A 16,251-nucleotide genomic window follows, 5' to 3' on the forward strand; every position below is an offset into this window, starting at 1 on the left:
TCCCATAGCCTCTATTTGACCACCAAGAGGACTGAGGACATTGCCCTGAGGGTCACCACCCTACGCCAGGCCTTCACAGTGAGTCAACCACCCTTTCTCTGTGCTTTCTCTCTTCTGTCTTCTGTCAGATGGTGTCTCACTATTTTTTTCCCCCTTTACCAGACCCTGCGCAGTTCCACCCAGAGCAAGAACCAGCTGTACGTGGCTGGGAAGGTCCTGCTGGGAGCACTGGTTCAGGCCAATCACAAGGTAAGACATTGGCTTCCTCCAACAGAGTGAATTATCAAGAGAAAATGTAACAACCGTTTACTGACATTGTCTCTCTTGTTCTGTATAGGACGAGGCACAGTTCATCCGTGCCTATGATGACCTTGTTGGGTACCTGAGTGATCCCTCCAAACAGGGTGACATTGAGATGGAGCTGGCAGAACATCAGGTTAGTTCATTCACTTCAGTAGTCTCACATTGATTACCTGTGCCTGTATTGGGTCCTTCTTTTTAATATCATTGCTATTTTGTTGTAAATGTTTTTGTCTTTTGTTAGATTAGCCATGTCAACCTCATAGACATCCTCTATGAGCTGGTTCTGTTTGGGGTGATGGTGGGGAGGCCCCTGGTGGTGGTGAGTACTGTTCTTATACTGAAGACTGTTACAGGGTGACTTTGTTGACAAGTTCATATGACTCTCTGCTCTCTCCTCCTATGTTTGCTGTTAGCAACCTGGTGGTTTTGTGGAGCGTCTGTACTCTCTCCTACACTCCTGCCTGCCTGCCAGCAACATGAAACCAGAGGCTGAGAGATGCCTGCTGCACCTGAAGGTACAGACAAGTTCTGATGTTGTTACTGTTCCTTCTCTCTAGTATTTAGCATCCAATCTATTGTTCAGTTTAAATGAGTACTGTGAACTAGCAGTAACTCAGAGCCTTACCTCAGGGCGGGCTGATGATGCTTCTGGACGACATGTTTGGTCAGGAGGTTCCCTGGTACTTCAACACGGAGTCTCTGGTCGTTGGAGTCTCGAGCCTCCTGGAGCACCACCTTCAGCTTCTCATGGCGTCCTTCTGAGGGGGCACACACACACACACACTTGCTATTAAGTAATCGGAATAAGTCATTTTAAATGATTGGAAGTAATTTTATTCTTACCACTAAAGTTGCACTCCCCCTCCCCCTCTCTTTCTCTTTTTTTCTCTCTTTCGTTTTTAGGAATTCCACAGGGTCAGACTCCATCGGTAACCGCAAAGGATACTTCAGTGAAATCCAATAAGTATTCTAGTTAAAGTTTAAATAATAACCTCACATGCCTTCTTGTTATGTCCCCCCCTCTCTCCCTTTCCCCTCTCTCTCTCTGATATGCAGGGCCACCGGAGTCTCATTGTCTTTACTTACAGACACTTATTACATATATTTGCAAATAAATGAGTGATAGAGTATCTCAAATTGATTTAATGTCTCTGTGTTTTCTTTTCTTTTGGTGACACTTAACACTAAGGTTTCCTTTTATAATGGGTTTATAATTCAGTTTGCACATTATAAGCATGTGTTGCATTTATAGCATTAGTAACAGTGCAGCCACATATTTTCAAATTATTTGAATTGTCACTATCTATGAATGAATCATTAAAGAGAAGCTACGGGATATGGCAATAACTATTTCTGTATTATTTAACCTCTTATTTTGTGTCTGAATTATCAATGCATAGTTTGTACAAATATAATCAATTGAATCACTGTTTTATCTCATTCAGCCACAGACTCCCTAGTTTATCATCGCCAACTTTAGAAGCAGCATTACTGTTAAGTGTGTCGATGTCATTGGTCTACGTGGAATCCACACACATACGCACCACACTGAGGGCATGTAACAGGGACCCGTTTCCAACTCATTAGCGCTACGTTGAGAACTGTAGGCTGAGATTATAGAAATTATCTCGTAGAATCACTTTAATAGTCAAGAAACTACTCAGAAATCATACCACCATTAAACTTGAAAAAGTTCCAGAAGAAACATTGTTTCTCTTTAACAGAGCAATATCCAAGACTGCGTAAAGAGGGAGAAAAATATCTTTCTTAAAGATCAGATTTTAGTAAATAGATATTATTGCACAAAATTGGGCTATAAGAATCTCAAAGACAGAATCAAACATTTCACTCTCTATAGTAGTGATTTTGGTGTCTAGTGTCAGAGGAACATATTTCATCCCCACATTAAGTAAACACAAATAAACTAATTCATATGTAATGTCCTCCAACTTTCCATCAAGAATAAAGACACACTGTGTACTGTGTACCAGTATAGTAACACTACTACTAGAATATATAGACTTGCAATGGAATTTGGCCTTGGAGGGCTACAGGTCCTAGGCCCCCCATTCCCCAGCATCTGATTTCATGTCTCTGCATTGTGTACTGGTTATGGCATGGTACCACTAGGTGAAAGGTCGAGAGGCACATAGAATATTGTACAATTCCAACAGTCCCCTCTTTGATTATTTTAAACAAAGTATAATAATCAAGAATTACCAAAATGAATAATAAAAACATGAAAAAATATAAAAGTAACAACAGGAAATATAAAAGAACCACTTTCCTCATCTTACTAGTGAGTGAGATCTGCTTGTCCTATTTCACACATACAATACGTTGAGTTGACACCATGAGCATGCATGATGTACAGGACTGAGTGAGCGCTGCAAAACATGTTTGTCTACTGATGCTGTATCTTGAACCGTCATCTGCGTTTAACTCACTCACCGCCAAAGAATTCCGGTACACTCACCACCTGGAGTGCCAAGTGTTTTATGTGGTATAGGGAAGCCAATAGGGAAAGCCCTTATTAATACATTGGAAACACAAAGTTGTAATAATGCCAATACATTAGTGACATATTTTTGAAAAGTGTTGAAAATACATGTCATGCATCATTATTACAAAATTAGTGCTACTGACAATTGTCGTTGCTAGGATTGCGTCTTTCTTGTGCCATTTCCCCAGCAACGTGTGTGTAAGACTAGAGTGGTAGGTTAGAACAGAGCCAAATGAGGTGTAATTAAGCCATTACAACAACAACAATCAAATGACCACACACACCTGACATCACTGTCCTGCCCTCCCATCAGGCAGAATATCTAGCATGTGTGTGTGAGTGTTGTACATAGTCAGAAGGTAGTCCTAGATGATGTACCAGGAAGAACGAAACCCAGATAACAATTCCCAAACCTATCACTAGGTAACATAGAGTAGGCCATTAGAACACAAATCCAATAAGTGTTGTTCAATATGCTTAAGCTGGGTAGTTGAGACCTAGTGACTTTGGAGTCTGCTATTGATGTCTGTCAACATGAAATCTGTCAAGAAATCTGCCTTATTTCACTCTATGGGAAATCCCATAGGAATGACTTTCGTCCAGTGGAGAGATAGAAATAGAAATTTAGTAAAGTGTCTTATTGGTCAATAATGGTCTGTAATGAGAGTTGGTGTCATTACAGATTCACACAAAACAAACTCAAGCAGTAGTCAGTCACCATTTCAAGTTATATTTAATAGTCTAAGACAGTTCAGATTAAAATACATGTTCATCTGGGTTTAAAGGTGAGAGCATAAAACCTCTTCTGATAGAGAGGGACTTCAGAAATGTAATTGGATATAGGGCCATCGCAGATTTTGTCCACAGCCACTCCCATGGCAGTCATAAAAAAACAATTCAAAAAAACATTGCTAATGCTTATATGTGAAACACCAAATTTCCTGATTCATGGCTCATTCTGAGAATTGGAATCATATACCAGCTATATACTAACTATGTATAACTTTGGTTTGTGGTCTCACTGAGGTCCAGCTCTCCACCCAGGGCACTGCAGAGGGACACAGCACGCCTCACCGCCCCCCTCTCACCTCTCACAGGGACCAGGTACAGGAGCTGCAGGAGGAGGGCTTTGCTGGAGCTGAGGGGAGACAGAGGAGGGAGCATACATTGTACAATGAGAAATCCTCCTCATCAGAGATCAGTGTGTCTGTCCTTACGCCAGACGGACTGTGTCTAAGTGGAATAGCTGGTCTCGTCTGGCCTCCTCCACCTCACAGTCTTAGTTAAAGCTAAAGCTAACAATGCTACCACCGTTGCTACTGACGGACTAACAGTCATGCCATTACACAGATGCATTTGTTTACTATGTGTCTACTGTAAAATGTAATTAAACGTGACATACCTACCACCGAGGCATTTCTCAGTACCTTTCGTTGCTAATGCTCATGGCTTAGTTATGCTAGCTCTCAGAAAACCAGCGGGTTCTCCTCAATGTAAACATCAACAGAAGTGTGTTGCTGTGTAGCGCTGGATCAACCATTCCATAGAATGCTGCTCATGTTCTATTTCTAGAGGTCACATGGTAACGCATTTTTGAAAAGTCTTTATGATGCATGTCATCTATGATTATTATGAATTATTTTCAAAACTGTGTGTTGCTATGCAACCTTTCAATATAGAACATTAGCAACATTCTATGGAATGTTCAATCCGCTCCAGATAACAACAAACTTGAGTTGATGTTTACATCGACACAAACCAGCTGATTTTCGGAGCAAAACGGGCTGAAAAATGCCTCAGTGTTTTTCAGGTTTTGACTGCGGCCTGCCGTTTTTACTTCCGTGTTTTCTTTTTTGCTGGGTCCGCGATCGTGAAGAGGGAAGCGACGGCAGCGACTTCGGAGAGGGTATGTGACGATAGTTGGACCATATCTGAACGATAGTTAGACAACCACTCGATACGTGTTGCTAAAACAACACGGCACAAGTCGAACATGCATGTTGGTGACGAGCAAGCGAGCTAGTTCAAGCTAAGGCTAACAATGCTACCACCGTTGCTACTGACGGACTAACAGTCATGCCATTACACAGATGCATTTGTTTACCACGTGTCTACTGTAAAATGTAATTAAACGTGACATACCTGCTTCGAAGTCGCTGTACTCTCAAAAAGAAAACAGGAACAACAACCTGTCGTAGAAATGGCAGTCCGCTATCCATGCACTCCCGCAGCCAAACCTGCGTTTCTCAGTACCTTTCGTTGCTAATGCTAGTGGCGTAGTAATGCTAGCGCTCAGAAGACTAGCTGGGTCTCGTCAATGTCAACATCATCAGAGGTGTGTTGCTGCGTAGCGCTGGATCAAACATAGAAGGCTGCTCATGTTCTATTTCTAGAGGTCACATGGTAACGCATTTTTGAAAAGTGTTGATGATACATGTCATGCATCATTATTACTCATTATTTTCAAAACGGTGTGTTGCTATGCAACCTTTCAATATAGAACATTAGCAACATTCTATGGAATGTTCAGTCCGCTCCAGATAACAACAGACTTCAGTTGATGTTCACATCGACACAAACCTGCTGATTTTCTGAGCAAAACGGACTGAAAAATGCCTCGGTGATATTCAGGATTGGCTGCGCGAGTGCGTGGACTGCGGTCTGCCGTCTCTACGACGGGTTGTTCGTGTTTTCTTTTTTGCAAGGTTCGCGATCGTGAAGAGGAAAGCGACAGCGACTTTGAAGAGGGTATGTGACATTTAATTACATTTTACAGGAGACACATATCTCACAAATTGTGTGTGCAATGATTATTTTGCCAGTTAGAAGCAATGATAGCATTGTTAGCTGCTAGGTGGCTAAGTAACCCGTTGACAGTGTCTAAGGGCGTTGCTAAGAGTTACCTTTAGCTTGAACTAGCTAGCTTGCTAGCCACCTCCATGCATTTTAGCTAAAGAGATGTGTGTATGTGTGTGTGTTGTGAGTAGCAGACAGACATCTCTGTGGTGAATACCGTCCTGCGTATGGGACCGGATGGGCAGCTGTCCTCCACTGCGTGGTCGGGGGCTGACTCTTTCTCCACACCCGCTCAGCAGCAGTACACTGATCCTGAGCCACAGGGCCAGAACTGCTATGAGGTCAAACTTAACACTTAAGCCTTTACCATATTATCAAGCCTTTACCATATTATCACTTAGTAACTCCACCGGTTTACATGCGTCATTCTCTCCCATAGCCTCTATTTGACCACCAAGAGGACTGAGGACATTGCCCTGAGGGTCACCACCCTACGCCAGGCCTTCACAGTGAGTCAACCACCCTTTCTCTGTGCTTTCTCTCTTCTGTCTTCTGTCAGATGGTGTCTCACTATTTTTTTCCCCCTTTACCAGACCCTGCGCAGTTCCACCCAGAGCAAGAACCAGCTGTACGTGGCTGGGAAGGTCCTGCTGGGAGCACTGGTTCAGGCCAATCACAAGGTAAGACATTGGCTTCCTCCAACAGAGTGAATTATCAAGAGAAAATGTAACAACCGTTTACTGACATTGTCTCTCTTGTTCTGTATAGGACGAGGCACAGTTCATCCGTGCCTATGATGACCTTGTTGGGTACCTGAGTGATCCCTCCAAACAGGGTGACATTGAGATGGAGCTGGCAGAACATCAGGTTAGTTCATTCACTTCAGTAGTCTCACATTGATTACCTGTGCCTGTATTGGGTCCTTCTTTTTAATATCATTGCTATTTTGTTGTAAATGTTTTTGTCTTTTGTTAGATTAGCCATGTCAACCTCATAGACATCCTCTATGAGCTGGTTCTGTTTGGGGTGATGGTGGGGAGGCCCCTGGTGGTGGTGAGTACTGTTCTTATACTGAAGACTGTTACAGGGTGACTTTGTTGACAAGTTCATATGACTCTCTGCTCTCTCCTCCTATGTTTGCTGTTAGCAACCTGGTGGTTTTGTGGAGCGTCTGTACTCTCTCCTACACTCCTGCCTGCCTGCCAGCAACATGAAACCAGAGGCTGAGAGATGCCTGCTGCACCTGAAGGTACAGACAAGTTCTGATGTTGTTACTGTTCCTTCTCTCTAGTATTTAGCATCCAATCTATTGTTCAGTTTAAATGAGTACTGTGAACTAGCAGTAACTCAGAGCCTTACCTCAGGGCGGGCTGATGATGCTTCTGGACGACATGTTTGGTCAGGAGGTTCCCTGGTACTTCAACACGGAGTCTCTGGTCGTTGGAGTCTCGAGCCTCCTGGAGCACCACCTTCAGCTTCTCATGGCGTCCTTCTGAGGGGGCACACACACACACACACTTGCTATTAAGTAATCGGAATAAGTCATTTTAAATGATTGGAAGTAATTTTATTCTTACCACTAAAGTTGCACTCCCCCTCCCCCTCTCTTTCTCTTTTTTTCTCTCTTTCGTTTTTAGGAATTCCACAGGGTCAGACTCCATCGGTAACCGCAAAGGATACTTCAGTGAAATCCAATAAGTATTCTAGTTAAAGTTTAAATAATAACCTCACATGCCTTCTTGTTATGTCCCCCCCTCTCTCCCTTTCCCCTCTCTCTCTCTGATATGCAGGGCCACCGGAGTCTCATTGTCTTTACTTACAGACACTTATTACATATATTTGCAAATAAATGAGTGATAGAGTATCTCAAATTGATTTAATGTCTCTGTGTTTTCTTTTCTTTTGGTGACACTTAACACTAAGGTTTCCTTTTATAATGGGTTTATAATTCAGTTTGCACATTATAAGCATGTGTTGCATTTATAGCATTAGTAACAGTGCAGCCACATATTTTCAAATTATTTGAATTGTCACTATCTATGAATGAATCATTAAAGAGAAGCTACGGGATATGGCAATAACTATTTCTGTATTATTTAACCTCTTATTTTGTGTCTGAATTATCAATGCATAGTTTGTACAAATATAATCAATTGAATCACTGTTTTATCTCATTCAGCCACAGACTCCCTAGTTTATCATCGCCAACTTTAGAAGCAGCATTACTGTTAAGTGTGTCGATGTCATTGGTCTACGTGGAATCCACACACATACGCACCACACTGAGGGCATGTAACAGGGACCCGTTTCCAACTCATTAGCGCTACGTTGAGAACTGTAGGCTGAGATTATAGAAATTATCTCGTAGAATCACTTTAATAGTCAAGAAACTACTCAGAAATCATACCACAATTAAACTTGAAAAAGTTCCAGAAGAAACATTGTTTCTCTTTAACAGAGCAATATCCAAGACTGCGTAAAGAGGGAGAAAAATATCTTTCTTAAAGATCAGATTTTAGTAAATAGATATTATTGCACAAAATTGGGCTATAAGAATCTCAAAGACAGAATCAAACATTTCACTCTCTATAGTAGTGATTTTGGTGTCTAGTGTCAGAGGAACATATTTCATCCCCACATTAAGTAAACACAAATAAACTAATTCATATGTAATGTCCTCCAACTTTCCATCAAGAATAAAGACACACTGTGTACTGTGTACCAGTATAGTAACACTACTACTAGAATATATAGACTTGCAATGGAATTTGGCCTTGGAGGGCTACAGGTCCTAGGCCCCCCATTCCCCAGCATCTGATTTCATGTCTCTGCATTGTGTACTGGTTATGGCATGGTACCACTAGGTGAAAGGTCGAGAGGCACATAGAATATTGTACAATTCCAACAGTCCCCTCTTTGATTATTTTAAACAAAGTATAATAATCAAGAATTACCAAAATGAATAATAAAAACATGAAAAAATATAAAAGTAACAACAGGAAATATAAAAGAACCACTTTCCTCATCTTACTAGTGAGTGAGATCTGCTTGTCCTATTTCACACATACAATACGTTGAGTTGACACCATGAGCATGCATGATGTACAGGACTGAGTGAGCGCTGCAAAACATGTTTGTCTACTGATGCTGTATCTTGAACCGTCATCTGCGTTTAACTCACTCACCGCCAAAGAATTCCGGTACACTCACCACCTGGAGTGCCAAGTGTTTTATGTGGTATAGGGAAGCCAATAGGGAAAGCCCTTATTAATACATTGGAAACACAAAGTTGTAATAATGCCAATACATTAGTGACATATTTTTGAAAAGTGTTGAAAATACATGTCATGCATCATTATTACAAAATTAGTGCTACTGACAATTGTCGTTGCTAGGATTGCGTCTTTCTTGTGCCATTTCCCCAGCAACGTGTGTGTAAGACTAGAGTGGTAGGTTAGAACAGAGCCAAATGAGGTGTAATTAAGCCATTACAACAACAACAATCAAATGACCACACACACCTGACATCACTGTCCTGCCCTCCCATCAGGCAGAATATCTAGCATGTGTGTGTGAGTGTTGTACATAGTCAGAAGGTAGTCCTAGATGATGTACCAGGAAGAACGAAACCCAGATAACAATTCCCAAACCTATCACTAGGTAACATAGAGTAGGCCATTAGAACACAAATCCAATAAGTGTTGTTCAATATGCTTAAGCTGGGTAGTTGAGACCTAGTGACTTTGGAGTCTGCTATTGATGTCTGTCAACATGAAATCTGTCAAGAAATCTGCCTTATTTCACTCTATGGGAAATCCCATAGGAATGACTTTCGTCCAGTGGAGAGATAGAAATAGAAATTTAGTAAAGTGTCTTATTGGTCAATAATGGTCTGTAATGAGAGTTGGTGTCATTACAGATTCACACAAAACAAACTCAAGCAGTAGTCAGTCACCATTTCAAGTTATATTTAATAGTCTAAGACAGTTCAGATTAAAATACATGTTCATCTGGGTTTAAAGGTGAGAGCATAAAACCTCTTCTGATAGAGAGGGACTTCAGAAATGTAATTGGATATAGGGCCATCGCAGATTTTGTCCACAGCCACTCCCATGGCAGTCATAAAAAAACAATTCAAAAAAACATTGCTAATGCTTATATGTGAAACACCAAATTTCCTGATTCATGGCTCATTCTGAGAATTGGAATCATATACCAGCTATATACTAACTATGTATAACTTTGGTTTGTGGTCTCACTGAGGTCCAGCTCTCCACCCAGGGCACTGCAGAGGGACACAGCACGCCTCACCGCCCCCCTCTCACCTCTCACAGGGACCAGGTACAGGAGCTGCAGGAGGAGGGCTTTGCTGGAGCTGAGGGGAGACAGAGGAGGGAGCATACATTGTACAATGAGAAATCCTCCTCATCAGAGATCAGTGTGTCTGTCCTTACGCCAGACGGACTGTGTCTAAGTGGAATAGCTGGTCTCGTCTGGCCTCCTCCACCTCACAGTCTTAGTTAAAGCTAAAGCTAACAATGCTACCACCGTTGCTACTGACGGACTAACAGTCATGCCATTACACAGATGCATTTGTTTACTATGTGTCTACTGTAAAATGTAATTAAACGTGACATACCTACCACCGAGGCATTTCTCAGTACCTTTCGTTGCTAATGCTCATGGCTTAGTTATGCTAGCTCTCAGAAAACCAGCGGGTTCTCCTCAATGTAAACATCAACAGAAGTGTGTTGCTGTGTAGCGCTGGATCAACCATTCCATAGAATGCTGCTCATGTTCTATTTCTAGAGGTCACATGGTAACGCATTTTTGAAAAGTCTTTATGATGCATGTCATCTATGATTATTATGAATTATTTTCAAAACTGTGTGTTGCTATGCAACCTTTCAATATAGAACATTAGCAACATTCTATGGAATGTTCAATCCGCTCCAGATAACAACAAACTTGAGTTGATGTTTACATCGACACAAACCAGCTGATTTTCGGAGCAAAACGGGCTGAAAAATGCCTCAGTGTTTTTCAGGTTTTGACTGCGGCCTGCCGTTTTTACTTCCGTGTTTTCTTTTTTGCTGGGTCCGCGATCGTGAAGAGGGAAGCGACGGCAGCGACTTCGGAGAGGGTATGTGACGATAGTTGGACCATATCTGAACGATAGTTAGACAACCACTCGATACGTGTTGCTAAAACAACACGGCACAAGTCGAACATGCATGTTGGTGACGAGCAAGCGAGCTAGTTCAAGCTAAGGCTAACAATGCTACCACCGTTGCTACTGACGGACTAACAGTCATGCCATTACACAGATGCATTTGTTTACCACGTGTCTACTGTAAAATGTAATTAAACGTGACATACCTGCTTCGAAGTCGCTGTACTCTCAAAAAGAAAACAGGAACAACAACCTGTCGTAGAAATGGCAGTCCGCTATCCATGCACTCCCGCAGCCAAACCTGCGTTTCTCAGTACCTTTCGTTGCTAATGCTAGTGGCGTAGTAATGCTAGCGCTCAGAAGACTAGCTGGGTCTCGTCAATGTCAACATCATCAGAGGTGTGTTGCTGCGTAGCGCTGGATCAAACATAGAAGGCTGCTCATGTTCTATTTCTAGAGGTCACATGGTAACGCATTTTTGAAAAGTGTTGATGATACATGTCATGCATCATTATTACTCATTATTTTCAAAACGGTGTGTTGCTATGCAACCTTTCAATATAGAACATTAGCAACATTCTATGGAATGTTCAGTCCGCTCCAGATAACAACAGACTTCAGTTGATGTTCACATCGACACAAACCTGCTGATTTTCTGAGCAAAACGGACTGAAAAATGCCTCGGTGATATTCAGGATTGGCTGCGCGAGTGCGTGGACTGCGGTCTGCCGTCTCTACGACGGGTTGTTCGTGTTTTCTTTTTTGCAAGGTTCGCGATCGTGAAGAGGAAAGCGACAGCGACTTTGAAGAGGGTATGTGACATTTAATTACATTTTACAGGAGACACATATCTCACAAATTGTGTGTGCAATGATTATTTTGCCAGTTAGAAGCAATGATAGCATTGTTAGCTGCTAGGTGGCTAAGTAACCCGTTGACAGTGTCTAAGGGCGTTGCTAAGAGTTACCTTTAGCTTGAACTAGCTAGCTTGCTAGCCACCTCCATGCATTTTAGCTAAAGAGATGTGTGTATGTGTGTGTGTTGTGAGTAGCAGACAGACATCTCTGTGGTGAATACCGTCCTGCGTATGGGACCGGATGGGCAGCTGTCCTCCACTGCGTGGTCGGGGGCTGACTCTTTCTCCACACCCGCTCAGCAGCAGTACACTGATCCTGAGCCACAGGGCCAGAACTGCTATGAGGTCAAACTTAACACTTAAGCCTTTACCATATTATCAAGCCTTTACCATATTATCACTTAGTAACTCCACCGGTTTACATGCGTCATTCTCTCCCATAGCCTCTATTTGACCACCAAGAGGACTGAGGACATTGCCCTGAGGGTCACCACCCTACGCCAGGCCTTCACAGTGAGTCAACCACCCTTTCTCTGTGCTTTCTCTCTTCTGTCTTCTGTCAGATGGTGTCTCACTATTTTTTTCCCCCTTTACCAGACCCTGCGCAGTTCCACCCAGAGCAAGAACCAGCTGTACGTGGCTGGGAAGGTCCTGCTGGGAGCACTGGTTCAGGCCAATCACAAGGTAAGACATTGGCTTCCTCCAACAGAGTGAATTATCAAGAGAAAATGTAACAACCGTTTACTGACATTGTCTCTCTTGTTCTGTATAGGACGAGGCACAGTTCATCCGTGCCTATGATGACCTTGTTGGGTACCTGAGTGATCCCTCCAAACAGGGTGACATTGAGATGGAGCTGGCAGAACATCAGGTTAGTTCATTCACTTCAGTAGTCTCACATTGATTACCTGTGCCTGTATTGGGTCCTTCTTTTTAATATCATTGCTATTTTGTTGTAAATGTTTTTGTCTTTTGTTAGATTAGCCATGTCAACCTCATAGACATCCTCTATGAGCTGGTTCTGTTTGGGGTGATGGTGGGGAGGCCCCTGGTGGTGGTGAGTACTGTTCTTATACTGAAGACTGTTACAGGGTGACTTTGTTGACAAGTTCATATGACTCTCTGCTCTCTCCTCCTATGTTTGCTGTTAGCAACCTGGTGGTTTTGTGGAGCGTCTGTACTCTCTCCTACACTCCTGCCTGCCTGCCAGCAACATGAAACCAGAGGCTGAGAGATGCCTGCTGCACCTGAAGGTACAGACAAGTTCTGATGTTGTTACTGTTCCTTCTCTCTAGTATTTAGCATCCAATCTATTGTTCAGTTTAAATGAGTACTGTGAACTAGCAGTAACTCAGAGCCTTACCTCAGGGCGGGCTGATGATGCTTCTGGACGACATGTTTGGTCAGGAGGTTCCCTGGTACTTCAACACGGAGTCTCTGGTCGTTGGAGTCTCGAGCCTCCTGGAGCACCACCTTCAGCTTCTCATGGCGTCCTTCTGAGGGGGCACACACACACACACACTTGCTATTAAGTAATCGGAATAAGTCATTTTAAATGATTGGAAGTAATTTTATTCTTACCACTAAAGTTGCACTCCCCCTCCCCCTCTCTTTCTCTTTTTTTCTCTCTTTCGTTTTTAGGAATTCCACAGGGTCAGACTCCATCGGTAACCGCAAAGGATACTTCAGTGAAATCCAATAAGTATTCTAGTTAAAGTTTAAATAATAACCTCACATGCCTTCTTGTTATGTCCCCCCCTCTCTCCCTTTCCCCTCTCTCTCTCTGATATGCAGGGCCACCGGAGTCTCATTGTCTTTACTTACAGACACTTATTACATATATTTGCAAATAAATGAGTGATAGAGTATCTCAAATTGATTTAATGTCTCTGTGTTTTCTTTTCTTTTGGTGACACTTAACACTAAGGTTTCCTTTTATAATGGGTTTATAATTCAGTTTGCACATTATAAGCATGTGTTGCATTTATAGCATTAGTAACAGTGCAGCCACATATTTTCAAATTATTTGAATTGTCACTATCTATGAATGAATCATTAAAGAGAAGCTACGGGATATGGCAATAACTATTTCTGTATTATTTAACCTCTTATTTTGTGTCTGAATTATCAATGCATAGTTTGTACAAATATAATCAATTGAATCACTGTTTTATCTCATTCAGCCACAGACTCCCTAGTTTATCATCGCCAACTTTAGAAGCAGCATTACTGTTAAGTGTGTCGATGTCATTGGTCTACGTGGAATCCACACACATACGCACCACACTGAGGGCATGTAACAGGGACCCGTTTCCAACTCATTAGCGCTACGTTGAGAACTGTAGGCTGAGATTATAGAAATTATCTCGTAGAATCACTTTAATAGTCAAGAAACTACTCAGAAATCATACCACAATTAAACTTGAAAAAGTTCCAGAAGAAACATTGTTTCTCTTTAACAGAGCAATATCCAAGACTGCGTAAAGAGGGAGAAAAATATCTTTCTTAAAGATCAGATTTTAGTAAATAGATATTATTGCACAAAATTGGGCTATAAGAATCTCAAAGACAGAATCAAACATTTCACTCTCTATAGTAGTGATTTTGGTGTCTAGTGTCAGAGGAACATATTTCATCCCCACATTAAGTAAACACAAATAAACTAATTCATATGTAATGTCCTCCAACTTTCCATCAAGAATAAAGACACACTGTGTACTGTGTACCAGTATAGTAACACTACTACTAGAATATATAGACTTGCAATGGAATTTGGCCTTGGAGGGCTACAGGTCCTAGGCCCCCCATTCCCCAGCATCTGATTTCATGTCTCTGCATTGTGTACTGGTTATGGCATGGTACCACTAGGTGAAAGGTCGAGAGGCACATAGAATATTGTACAATTCCAACAGTCCCCTCTTTGATTATTTTAAACAAAGTATAATAATCAAGAATTACCAAAATGAATAATAAAAACATGAAAAAATATAAAAGTAACAACAGGAAATATAAAAGAACCACTTTCCTCATCTTACTAGTGAGTGAGATCTGCTTGTCCTATTTCACACATACAATACGTTGAGTTGACACCATGAGCATGCATGATGTACAGGACTGAGTGAGCGCTGCAAAACATGTTTGTCTACTGATGCTGTATCTTGAACCGTCATCTGCGTTTAACTCACTCACCGCCAAAGAATTCCGGTACACTCACCACCTGGAGTGCCAAGTGTTTTATGTGGTATAGGGAAGCCAATAGGGAAAGCCCTTATTAATACATTGGAAACACAAAGTTGTAATAATGCCAATACATTAGTGACATATTTTTGAAAAGTGTTGAAAATACATGTCATGCATCATTATTACAAAATTAGTGCTACTGACAATTGTCGTTGCTAGGATTGCGTCTTTCTTGTGCCATTTCCCCAGCAACGTGTGTGTAAGACTAGAGTGGTAGGTTAGAACAGAGCCAAATGAGGTGTAATTAAGCCATTACAACAACAACAATCAAATGACCACACACACCTGACATCACTGTCCTGCCCTCCCATCAGGCAGAATATCTAGCATGTGTGTGTGAGTGTTGTACATAGTCAGAAGGTAGTCCTAGATGATGTACCAGGAAGAACGAAACCCAGATAACAATTCCCAAACCTATCACTAGGTAACATAGAGTAGGCCATTAGAACACAAATCCAATAAGTGTTGTTCAATATGCTTAAGCTGGGTAGTTGAGACCTAGTGACTTTGGAGTCTGCTATTGATGTCTGTCAACATGAAATCTGTCAAGAAATCTGCCTTATTTCACTCTATGGGAAATCCCATAGGAATGACTTTCGTCCAGTGGAGAGATAGAAATAGAAATTTAGTAAAGTGTCTTATTGGTCAATAATGGTCTGTAATGAGAGTTGGTGTCATTACAGATTCACACAAAACAAACTCAAGCAGTAGTCAGTCACCATTTCAAGTTATATTTAATAGTCTAAGACAGTTCAGATTAAAATACATGTTCATCTGGGTTTAAAGGTGAGAGCATAAAACCTCTTCTGATAGAGAGGGACTTCAGAAATGTAATTGGATATAGGGCCATCGCAGATTTTGTCCACAGCCACTCCCATGGCAGTCATAAAAAAACAATTCAAAAAAACATTGCTAATGCTTATATGTGAAACACCAAATTTCCTGATTCATGGCTCATTCTGAGAATTGGAATCATATACCAGCTATATACTAACTATGTATAACTTTGGTTTGTGGTCTCACTGAGGTCCAGCTCTCCACCCAGGGCACTGCAGAGGGACACAGCACGCCTCACCGCCCCCCTCTCACCTCTCACAGGGACCAGGTACAGGAGCTGCAGGAGGAGGGCTTTGCTGGAGCTGAGGGGAGACAGAGGAGGGAGCATACATTGTACAATGAGAAATCCTCCTCATCAGAGATCAGTGTGTCTGTCCTTACGCCAGACGGACTGTGTCTAAGTGGAATAGCTGGTCTCGTCTGGCCTCCTCCACCTCACAGTCTTAGTTAAAGCTAAAGCTAACAATGCTACCACCGTTGCTACTGACGGACTAACAGTCATGCCATTACACAGATGCATTTGTTTACTATGTGTCTACTGTA

The sequence above is a fragment of the Argentina silus genome (assembly GCF_951799395.1).
Source record: "Argentina silus genome assembly, chromosome: Y".
NCBI classification, from domain to species: domain Eukaryota; kingdom Metazoa; phylum Chordata; class Actinopteri; order Argentiniformes; family Argentinidae; genus Argentina; species Argentina silus.